This window comes from Nyctibius grandis, chromosome 1 (genome assembly GCF_013368605.1).
Source record: "Nyctibius grandis isolate bNycGra1 chromosome 1, bNycGra1.pri, whole genome shotgun sequence".
Classification (NCBI taxonomy): Eukaryota; Metazoa; Chordata; class Aves; order Nyctibiiformes; family Nyctibiidae; genus Nyctibius; species Nyctibius grandis.
Window position 1 is genome coordinate 109,803,262 of NC_090658.1, and position 10,851 is coordinate 109,814,112.

Consider the following 10,851-nt stretch of genomic DNA (forward strand, 5'->3'; position numbering starts at 1 on the left):
TTCCTTCCTTTGGGATCTTCAGTGGAAAAAATGAGCCCAAATTTGCAGTCCACAATGTATTAAACTCACAGCTATGGCGGAAAAGGATAGTACAGATGCTGTTTGTGCAATTTCCTTCCATGACAGGAAACTAATAATTGCGTATCAAGGGCACAACAACGGCAGACAAAGCACACAGCTATCAGCATCTCTGCAGTGCAAGAATGTCCATTTAACAGCTGCAGCAATGGTAAAAATCACACAGAGCAACTTCTGTTAATGAGTCCCATTGATAACTCACGTTTTACTGCACCAAGTGCATTTGTGCTCACCTTGAGGATCATTTACTGTGCTAGATCACGATACAGGGAGCTCTGGGAAAAACAAAAATCAAACTTCAAATAATTCGCTGGTCTAAAGACTGCTTAAACACAGCATACACAAAAGCATAAGCTTTCAGATATATTTCCTCTTTTTATTTGCATGAAATTATCTACAGCTAAACAACCCACATGTATTGCCTGAAGAGCTCCATTTCAAGCAAGACTGGAAATAAATTTCAAAAATACATAAATTTAAATAAAAAGCAACCCACATCAGGGTACATTGACTTCTCTGTTTCAAAGCTGCATTCCTACCCCTCAATTTTTAATTTTGTTTAGGAATTTAGGCCTCCTTGGAATTAAACCTTGCAAGAGAGGTCAAGGACAACAGAAAGGGCTTCTTCAAATACATTGCAGGTAAAGCCAACACTAGAGGCAATGTAGGCCCACTGATGAATGAGGTGGGGGTCCTGGAGACAGAGGATAAAAAGAAGGCGGAGTTACTGAATGCCTTCTTTGCCTCTGTCTATACTGTTGGAGGCTGTCCTGAGGAGCCCTGGACCCCTGCGGCCTCAGAAGAAGTCAGGATAGAGGAGGAATCTGTCTTGGTTGATGAGGGCTGGGTCAGGGACCAATTAAGCAACCTGGACGTCCATAAATCCATGGGCCCTGATGGGATGCACCCGCGGGTGCTGAGGGAGCTGGCGGAAGTCATTGCTAGGCCACTCTGCATCATCTTTGCTAAGTCGTGGGCAACGGGAGAGGTGCCTGAGGACTGGAGGAAAGCGAATGTCACTCCAGTCTTCAAAAAGGGCAGGAAGGAGGACCCGGGTAACTATAGACCAGTCAGCCTCACCTCCATCCCCGGAAAGGTGATGGAGCAACTTGTTCTTGGTGCTGTCTCTAGGCACATCAAGGATAGGGGGATCATTAGGGGCACTCAGCATGGCTTCACCAACGGGAAGTCTTGCTCAACCAACTTCATAGCCTTTTATGAGGATGTTACCCGGTGGATAGATGATGGTAAAGCTGTGGATGTGGTCTATCTCGATTTCAGTAAAGCGTTTGACACGGTCTCCCACAGCATCCTCGCAGCTAAACTGGGGAAGTGTGGTCTGGATGATCGGGTAGTGAGGTGGATTGTGAACTGGCTGAAGGAAAGAAGCCAGAGAGTAGTGGTCAGCGGGACAGAGTCCAGTTGGAGGTCTGTGTCTAGCGGAGTTCCGCAAGGGTCGGTTCTAGGACCAGTTCTATTCAATATATTCATTAATGACTTGGATGAGGGATTAGAGTGCACTGTCAGCAAGTTCGCTGATGACACAAAACTGGGAGGAGTGGCTGAGATGCCGGAAGGCTGCGCAGCCATTCAGAGAGACCTGGACAGGCTGGAGAGTTGGGCGGGGAGAAATTTAATGAAATATAACAAGGGCAAGTGTAGAGTCCTGCATCTGGGCAAGAACAACCCCATGTACCAGTACAAGTTGGGGGCAGAGCTGTTGGAGAGCAGCGTAGGGGAAAGGGACCTGGGGGTCCTAGTGGACAACAGGATGACCATGAGCCAGCAGTGTGCCCTTGTGGCCAAGAAGGCCAGTGGCATCCTGGGGTGTATAAGAAGGGGTGTGGTCAGCAGGTCGAGAGAGGTTCTCCTCCCCCTCTACTCTGCCCTGGTGAGGCCGCATCTGGAGTATTGTGTCCAGTTCTGGGCCCCTCAGTTCAAGAAGGACAGGGAACTGCTAGAGAGAGTCCAGCGCAGAGCCACAAAGATGATTAAGGGAGTGGAACATCTCCCTTATGAGGAGAGGCTGAGGGAGCTGGGTCTCTTTAGCTTAGAGAAGAGGAGACTGAGGGGTGACCTCATTAATGTTTATAAATATGTAAAGGGCAAGTGTCAAGAGGATGGAGCCAGGCTCTTCTCAGTGACATCCCTTGACAGGACAAGGGGCAATGGGTGCAAGCTGGAACACAGGAGGTTCCACTTAAATTTGAGGAAAAACTTCTTTACTGTAAGGGTGACTGAACACTGGAACAGGCTGCCCAGAGAGGTTGTGGAGTCTCCTTCTCTGGAGACATTCAAAACCCGCCTGGATGCGTTCCTGTGTGATATGGTCTAGGCAATACTGCCCCGGCAGGGGGATTGGACTAGATGATCTTTCGAGGTCCCTTCCAATCCCTAACATTCTGTGATTCTGTGAATGCCAAAACATATTTAATGGCTATCTTCATTTCGATAGAAACTGAGTGTAGTGCTCATACTGTATGGACAGCTCTCTAAACCATTATCGTAACTAAGAACCTTGCTGAGGGGGAAGAGAAGGGGGCAGGATAGCCTTAGCATCTGTCTAAGGTTTACAGAAGTGACGGTGCAGTAACGAGAGGGACTTCTGACTTGGCTGAAGAGTCCCCGTTACACAGAATCACAGAATCACAGAATGTTAGGGATTGGAAGGGACCTCGAAAGATCATCTAGTCCAATCCCCCTGCCGGAGCAGGATTGCCTAGATCATATCACACAGGAACGCGTCCAGGCGGGTTTTGAATGTCTCCAGAGAAGGAGACTCCACAACCTCTCTGGGCAGCCTGTTCCAGTGTTCGGTCACCCTCACCGTAAAGACGTTTTTCCTCATATTTAAGTGGAACCTCCTGTGTTCCAGCTTGCACCCATTGCCCCTTGTCCTGTCAAGGGATGTCACTGAGAAGAGCCTGGCTCCATCCTCTTGACACTTGCCCTTTACATATTTATAAACATTAATGAGGTCACCCCTCAGTCTCCTCTTCTCTAAGCTAAAGAGACCCAGCTCCCTCAGCCTCTCCTCATAAGGGAGATGTTCCACTCCCTTAATCATCTTTGTGGCTCTGCGCTGGACTCTCTCTAGCAGTTCCCTGTCCTTCTTGAACTGAGGGGCCTAGAACTGGACACAATACTCCAGATGCGGCCTCACCAGGGCAGAGTAGAGGGGGAGGAGAACCTCTCTCGACCTGCTGACCACACCCCTTCTTATACACCCCAGGATGCCACTGGCTTCTTGGCCACAAGGGCACACTGCTGGCTCATGGTCATCCTGTTGTCCACTAGGACCCCCAGGTCCCTTTCCCCTACGCTGCTCTCCAACAGCTCTGTCCCCAACTTGTACTGGTACATGGGGTTGTTCTTGCCCAGATGCAGGACTCTACACTTGCCCTTGTTATATTTCATTAAATTTCTCCCCACCCAACTCTCCAGCCTCTCCAGGTCCCTCTGAATGGCTGCGCAGCCTTCCGGTGTGTCAGCCACTCCTCCCAGTTTTGTGCCATCAGCGAACTTGCTGACAGCGCACTCTATTCCCTCATCCAAGTCATTAATGAATATATTGAATAGAACTGGTCCCAGTACCGACCCTTGAGGGACTCTGCTAGACACAGGCCTCCAACTGGACTCTGTCCCATTGACCACCTCTCTCTGGCTTCTTTCCTTCAGCCAGTTCACAATCCACCTCACTACCCGATCATCCAGACCACACTTCCTCAGCTTAGCTGCAAGGATGCTGTGGGAGACCATGTCAAACGCTTTACTGAAATCGAGATAGACCACATCCACAGCTTTACCATCATCTATCCACCGGGTTACGTCCTCATAAAAGGCTATCAAGTTGGTTAAGCATGACTTCCCCTTGGTGAAGCCGTGCTGAGTGCCCCTAATGATCCCCCTATCCTTGAAGTGCCTAGAGACAGCACCAAGAACAAGTTGTTCCATCACCTTTCCGGGGATGGAGGTGAGGCTGACCGGTCTATAGTTACCCGGGTCCTCCTTCTTGCCCTTTTTAGCAGGGGATGGATCATTGCTAGGAAATATTTATAAAGGGAATTAGAGTTGGCTGCATGCGTACACGGAGGGTCCAGGTGTCCATCAAAAGGGGTGGGTTACTCCTCCCAGCTGGAGCTTGAGAGAGAGAGGGTTATAATTGAAGAAAATAAGCAAGCTGCTCCCCACCAGGTCATTAGTACCTTCACACTGTTTCCCCTTATGATCTTGTTAGTAACACCTGTACAGAGAATGTAACTGCTTTTCTTCCAATTAACTTTATAACTGCTAATGCATCCCAGTTGTTGCTGGCTGGTTAAGTTACAGGAGACAGAAAGAAACTGATGAGAAGGGACATCAATACTGGTTTTATAGTATGCTTATGGCATATAAGAAGGAAGTGTAGAATAAAGGTGTCTGGTCTGGGATCTTTTGCTTCTTGAGGCACACAGTATGTGACAAATACAGGTTCTGGATACCAGCTAACACAGTAATGAACATGTATGATGCCAGTGTATGCTATATGAACTTTCAATTTAGTAATGAAAATATTTTTATGATAATAGAAAGCCACAAATACATTAACACTTAAGAAATGAAACATCACTGTTTATTAGAAAAGCTTAATGCAAGTATCCCACTAGCAGCATTCAGTGTTTTATTTAGAGATTGAGATTTTGTAAATGTTTTACATGTTTGAAAAATGAATCGTTCTCTAACCTTTGAAACACCTAATCTTGTTAAATACTTGTCTTCTTCCAAAACTGCATTGCTCTGGCATGGCTGAATTACTTTTTTTATCCTCCCTTTTGAAAGGCTCTGCAGGAGATGTTTTTATAGCCAAGTTATAAGCACTGAGAATAAAAGTTCATGGTAAAGTACTAACACATCATCACCAGGGGAAGGTCATTGCTCCCATGTACTTTTCTTTCCATGCATAGCTGTGAATATCAATACTGACAGAGTAAGTGTTACCACTTCAAACTCTTAACACAGTGTAGGAAGTTACATGGGACATATAGTGGGACATGTAATTTTATGAGGTACAGGCAATTCGGGGCCATACTACTTTTAAGGCAAATTGCATATATTCCCCAAGAATCAAGGTTAGGGTAGGTCTGAAGGGCAGACAGATGGAAGGATGGCCTGGCAGCACTGGCTCCATCGTTCCCAAGGACTCGTTTCTTTCTCTGGGATGCAGGTCCTGTGCTAACAACATGAAAGAGGCTGGTCATGGGGACACTCTTCAATGAGGAGCTCAAGATCCCTAAGCTGGCCATGCCTGAACTGGTGAATGGATATAAACAAGTGGGGAAACTACTACTGCATCCCTCGCTTTCACCCAGCCCTACTCCCTACAGCATCTGTGTTCTTCCATAATGGTTTTGGAGGTCTCACTTTATGCTTCTTCCTCTCTTTCTTCTCCCCTCCCTCCCCCTAGTCCATCTCTCTTTATCCTTTCCTCCTTTTTATTAGGAACAACACGGAAGTCTGCACATCATTGCTAAATTCCTCCAATTGTCAGCAGCTGAACACAGACACAGACCTACAGCTTGCAATCACGCAATTTCTCTGCGCTCACTTAAAGAGAACAGAGTTGGACAAGATTATATACGATATATACATTTGAACGCAAATAGCATGTTCCACATTTACACAAAGTTAATGAATGTAATCTTCTTAGTTTGGACTAGTTGATTCAGACATAATCAAACAAGAAAATGGTTCAGCTATCTCTAATAGGCTCAATGAATCAAACTCAAAAATTCAGTCGTTCTTTTCCTCCAGAAAGAAGCTGAAAAATCCCCCGTGTCCCGTCTGAACTCTTCTTCTCCTTCTCTCTGCCCAGTATTTAAATAAACACCATAAACGGGAGAAATGGGTAAAATGGAACACAGACATAATTCACTTGGCACCTGCTGGCAACTCCCAACTATATGATAGGTAGGCATAAAAATACTTACTGCAGCAGTCACACAGAAGCAATAGAAGTTACGGTTATTTTCATATATTATAAATAAAAGAAAAAAAAAAGATAATTGGCACAGGATATTAGCAAAGACTGGCTGAGGTCATTATACCACGATTCCTTAGTCCAGTTTTCAGGAAAGCATGAAATAAATACAAGGGCCAAAGTCTGTCTGCAACCTGTTCACTAATTATAAACTTTCAAATTCTTGCTAGAAGAGTTTTACTATTAACTGTCTTACTGTAGTACTTCTGCCATGTTCACAGATGAAATTGAAATGAGATTTTAAATTTCATTTGAGCAGTTGCAGGTAACCACAAGTCACACTACAGTTCAACACAGTTGTCAAGTTCTCTACGCAATTACCCTCAGTGCAAACTCTGAAATACAACCAATAGCAAGCCAAGGAACAAACCAGTTTATTTTAATGGTGGCTATTGGGGGAAGGGGGAATGAAGCCTTAAGAGCTGCAAGCAATCAATCACATATGTTCTATTAAGAAGATATCAAAAATAAGCTATATTTTTCCTCCTATTTCTTTGAAATTAGTCTGTTAAACCAAACTCACAATTGCGTCTGCAGTCACTTTCACCCAATTTATAAAATTATAAAAAGGATTTTAAAACATATTTTAAAAGAAATAGTTTTTTCTGTAATAAAAGAATGTAAAATTAAATCATCACTTTCTTCTCATCCATGTTATCATTCTCATCAATCGATTTGTTCTGGTCACAAAAGTATTACTTAAAGTCTCCTCCTGCACAATAGCAAGGCATCATTAGTGATACTCCTTTCTACTCCTTTAGTCTACTCCTCTAGTCTGTGAAGAATAAGCATAAAGCAAGCATTTCTCTGCAGTCCGAGCTACACATAAGACTTACTGCTTAGCACCTTTGTGAATCAACAGGACCAGACTGCAGACTCCAGTGTTATACCCCTTTTCTTGTCAAAATTGTAACCTTAAAATTAACAATAGAGACGCTTCCAAAGTTCATAGAAATACCTTCATAAGCAAGACCTGGTAGCAGTCTTTACAACAGCGACAGCTCCAGAAAGTTAACAGAATAAACAAAATCTTCACATGAAAGCAGGTAATTTAAACAGAAGTCCCAAGCTGTCACTCCTTAGAAGAGAACTTCAGTAACTGTAAATAGCAAACAAGACTTCTCTATATTATCCAATCTGTGTTTGCATTTTTCCAAATCATATTACAATATTAACTCATTAAGAAAAAACTTTACCTGTGTTCCTGTCAGGTAAAATACAGCAATGCTTCTGCAGTATGCCAGGCAGAACCTGTTGCAACAAAGAAACAGACATTAATGTACATATATTTATGTAACATACATATATCAAGCACTGGAACAGGCTGCCCAGGGAAGTGGTGGAGTCATCATCCCTGGAGGTATTTAAAAGACATGTAGATGTGGTGCTCCGGGACATGGTTTAGTGGTGGACTTGGCAGTGCTAGGTTACGTTGGACTTGATGATCTTAAAGGTCCTTTCCAACCAAAACAGTTCTATGATTCTATGATTCTATATATATTTTAACATCATATGAAGAAGAGCAGACGACTGCTAGAGCGCATATCTGATCAAGCTTTGTGCTCTCATACTGCATCCAAATTAGCTATCATGCAATGCAAATGTGAACCCCACTCATTAGGAAACACACGCAGAGAAGAATCTTACAAAATTAGCTGCTTACTATCTGCCTGTAAAGTTAGTTTCACCCTCTCCCATAGACAACAATATTAAAAAGTTGAGTAAAGAACATAAGACCGTAATTAAACATGCTCAACTTAGAAAGACAGTATGTTCTCAGTCAATGACGCTGCTGTTCCTGATTTTGCACATGTGGCCCTGGGGTTATGAGATCTAGCTTTTCATAAATCACTCAGGACCAAATCCCAAAGCACAGCATTTCCCTCCTCACACAGCCAGTTCCAGCAGACAACACAAAACCCCAGAAGCTTGAGTAGGAAACTCAAGGGACCAGGGACAGAGAAGATCCCAAATTTGTCATTCACCACGTCCACCATGCTGAGATGCTGATGGCAGCCAACAAGAAATGCTGCAGAAGCCTCCCAGCACCACTGGACCTTTCTTACAGGCAGAACTTCACCCTTCTTCATGGATTTACACATTGAAGTCACCTGTTTTGGCGCAGACGACCAGCTTTGGTGCTCCTACCAGCAGCAACCTGTACTTGAATCACCCAAGACCTTATTTTAATCTGACTTTTAAATCTATAATTTACACCCTTTACAATGCTATCAGCGTCGGTAAAACTGTACCTTAAAGTTTCGTGGCTTTTCCTTTGCTATTTCTCAGAAAAAGCCAATTAAAAATCATGCTCTGAGATGGCATCTTTAAATTTTCTCTTGGAGGTCAACATGCACCCTTTAAGGTCTGAAAATTTAAAAAAAAAACCAGTTAGTTTCTACAGACAGGAGGCCAGCATAACCACTGCCTGGAAATGCCAGGCTTCTAACCTCTAAGAAAACCCTAAGCACTACCACAGCTTGCATTAAGTTTTGGAAATTCAGGAAGGAAAATACTTTAGGGAATAGAGCATTTTTATTTTTCACAAAGGTTGCTATTGCTGTTTGGCCCAGGTTAATAGCTAGTGATGAGACCGCTAAGAGTCAGACACATACGGCCCCTGCAGCAGCACCGTACGTCCGCATCCCTCCCTGCAGGACTTTTCCAATACACGCTCCAGTAACCCCAGGGGGATGAACATCTTGGCTTGTGTGTCCTCCAGCACAACAAATTGAAGTCTTAAGAAACTTGCTGTATTATGCTTCCTCCTGAATGTGCACATGCAGAGGCAGAGCCATTGCAAAACTGTGCTTTTATTGCCGTTATAATTTGAAGAGTCAGTCTGTGGTCAGAAAGCTGTCCTGGACAAAAAGCTGTCGGTAGAATTGACAGGGATAAGAACAGCTCCCCCCACCCCAACTCTTCTAAACTCTCCTGAAGGCACAGCATTTAAATGTAAGCTCTTACAAAAATAATTAACTTGTTCTGGCATCATTCTAAAATTAAGCTTGTGGATAAAAGGGAAAACAAATTGGGTTTAAGCGGCGGATGTCAGGCACAGGGTAATCGAGTCAGATCCCCAGAGATACGTCTCAGCAGATCCCCCCAACAGCTTATCAGGAAACTGCTCTGTTGCAAATACAACTTATGGTCACATTTGGGGCTTTATCCCATTGCCATATATACATCTTATAAACGTGTTTGACTTGCTAGGTAGCTTATTTTTCTCAAATTCCTTCTAGCTCACTCTTTCACACACACATGCACGCAAACATTTGTCCTGGAGAGACGTAGGTCTGTAACTGCTGGTGCTTCTGGAGGCTGCCAAATCAGTGCTTCCTTCCCTAGACATGCCATAGGACCTCACAGGTCACCCATAGCCACTCCTGAAGGTCCACAAAATTTGACAGAAGAAGGAAAACCTGCATTAGGTTCACAGCCACCTACTTCCAACATGTGTGCCAATCTTACTTCAGTCTGTTGCAACCCTGTTTAAGCAGCTCCCACCACCCTCAAGTTAAGGTACTTGATGTTACAGCTCCCTTCCTACAGAAACCCCCTCACCAGGAGGCACGCCAAGCTGAGGCACATGGGTGGACATTTCGTACTGCCGAATTCCTGCATGCTCAGCTGTACCAGCTAAATACCATCCTTTCTCATCTCTTTTCATCTACACAAGACCTTTCAGTAAGTAAATTGCTTCCTTAAGTAGAAATCCCTCTTCCTTGAAGTAGTCTCAAAACCAGCCTGTTTGCTCCAGGGAGGGCTATTTGAGGGAACAAAGTAGGACTTGAACCAAAGTATCAGCTTGCCTTACCCCAATTCACAAGCAGCAGGCAGCTTGTATTTGGAGAAGAATCAATAGCGTGAATAACAATCTTCTGAAAACCACACTTGTCATTCTACAGTGTTTCTTAAATTTAAAAATTAAAAAAAAATCAATAATTCTTAGGAGTACAACATCATATGTACAAACTATAGCATCTTCCTTATGGCCATGGATATAAATAACAGCACAGTCATATAGGCATTGAAAGCATAAAAATTAGAAGCAGAGAACAAAGAAATCCTAAAATGAACAGAGACAGTCTTTCAAAGCAGTGTAACACAAAGACTGAATTTAAAAAAAAAAACAGTCTTACTCAGACATAAAGTAACATTTAGTTCCTAGTGAATCTGTCACATTTTCTTCCCCACATTCACAAACCATGGAGAAGCATTATGAATTTATTATGAGCACCCAGTTAATCAAATTAAGACTGAAATTAAAAGAAGAGACAGAAAAAGCAGGTCTGGAGTAGCAAGACAATTTCAATGGAGGGGAAAAAAAGCTCTAGAACATAATTTTTCCTTCCTGGTAGACTGGATATAGATAAGACAATAGTCATGCTGAAAAGCACAAGCTGGAAAAACATTTATTTGTCCCTTTCCTTCCCTCTCAAGTGTTAAGTAGGCAAACAGCACGGCAGAGGCTTCCTTCTCCCCAGCCCTTTAACATGTTTACCCTGCACAAAGCCAGTTTCTGGCTTGTAGGAATTTGATATCAACCTCCCACTTACTTATCTACAGCATACAGATTTTTACACTGTACCCATCTCCATGGTATCCAAGAGCCTCTTCACACTGCTCTCCTCCCACTTTCCCCTCACTCCATTTCTCTCCTCCCTAGGGAAAACAACAGGAGAATTCCTCAGCAAAACTGTCACCTTTCCCCCCATATGTCTTTCCTTTTCCCTGCTATTTTCCTTTCATTCACT

General features: G+C 43.6%; 1 protein-coding gene across 1 annotated transcript in view; it reads right to left on the reverse strand.

Moving 5' to 3' along the window:
- The window catches only part of DLGAP2 (DLG associated protein 2), a 427,755-nt gene extending 420,398 nt beyond the window's left edge, over nucleotides 1–7,357 (reverse strand). Inside the window, exon 1 of the mRNA XM_068396649.1 lies at nucleotides 7,291–7,357. The gene's annotated coding sequence lies outside the window, so the exon portion shown is untranslated. The remainder of the gene's footprint in view (nucleotides 1–7,290) is intronic.
- Between the last annotated feature and the right edge of the window lie 3,494 nt (nucleotides 7,358–10,851).